Genomic DNA, 1,333 nt, shown 5'->3' on the forward strand with positions numbered 1-1,333 from the left:
CAATCTGGTCTTTCTAGGTGTGCTCTCATATCCATCCATCAATTCTCTATAAAGTAAGCTTTTGATAACACATGACTAATCATATCACCCCCTGCTTAAAATCTTTCAGTGCTTCTCACCATTCTTAAGGAAAAGTCCAAATGATTAATGCAGCCCCCCAAGGCCCTACACCATCTGGGACCTGCCCTTATCTCTTGTCACATCTCATGCCACTCTCCACCTTGTTCTCCAGGCTGTCATTACAATGGCTTTCTTCAGTTTCCTTTCAACTTCCAACCATAGGACCCTTACACATTCTGTTTGTGCTGCGGAGAACATTTATCATCACCATCTTTGCCTAGATACCTGCTTAGATACCTGCTCTTCATCCTTCAGCATTCAGCTTGCATGTCACTTCCCAAGGGTACCTTTCGCGACTTTCCCTTCTAGTTTATGTCTCTTTGCAATATGATCTCATTGTTCCTTATACTTCTTTCATAGAAGTTAGCACAATTATAATTAAATGATTATTTACCTACCTCCTCTGTTGTTCTTTGAAGTCATAATATGTCTGCTTCATTCAGATTTGTACCCACAATGATTAGTCTAATTCCTAGAGCATAATATGTACTCGATAACTTTTTTTAAAATAAATAAATGAAATAAATAAAAGCCCTTTATGAATATCACCTCTTCTGGGAATCTTTCTTTGACTCCCCCAAGTCTACCTTCTAATTTTTCCTTTCTTCATGATCTTATTGCTGATTGTCTAATTAGTCTTAGAGTACTCATTGTAGTCTGACTTATACTGTGATTGTATGTCTCACCATAATATACACCCCACTGAAGACAGGAGATGTGGTTTTTGTCATTGTGCCTCATTTCACCATAGCTAGCACAGTACCAAATATACTTTAGGTAATCAATATTGGTAACCAAGCAAATGAATAAATGTTCTAAGACCTTCAGGGCAAGAAATAGGTAGGCAAAATAAAGAAGTAATAAACTCTTATATTTGTAGAATGGTTTACAATTAATTGAGTATTATTATATATATTGCTCACTTGGTTCTCACATGAACCCCAGGAAAGGGGAAAATATTAAATATTTCCATATTATAAAGAGGACTCCATGCTTCAGATTAAATTAAACAACTAAGGAAGGGAACCCAGCCACCAAATGGCATAGTCAATCTTTAGATTCCAAACCTGCAACCATGGGGGTCTTTACCCTGTGTCACTGGGAGAGTGTACCATGGAAATGGTGGGAGAGTTGCTTCTCAGTCCTAGTATGAATGACAGTTAAATTGGAGTCCAGACCCATTTATGGCTTGGTAGGTGGAAGAAGCTTCCTT

Source organism: Saccopteryx bilineata, chromosome 3 (assembly GCF_036850765.1).
Source record: "Saccopteryx bilineata isolate mSacBil1 chromosome 3, mSacBil1_pri_phased_curated, whole genome shotgun sequence".
Lineage (NCBI taxonomy): Eukaryota > Metazoa > Chordata > Mammalia > Chiroptera > Emballonuridae > Saccopteryx > Saccopteryx bilineata.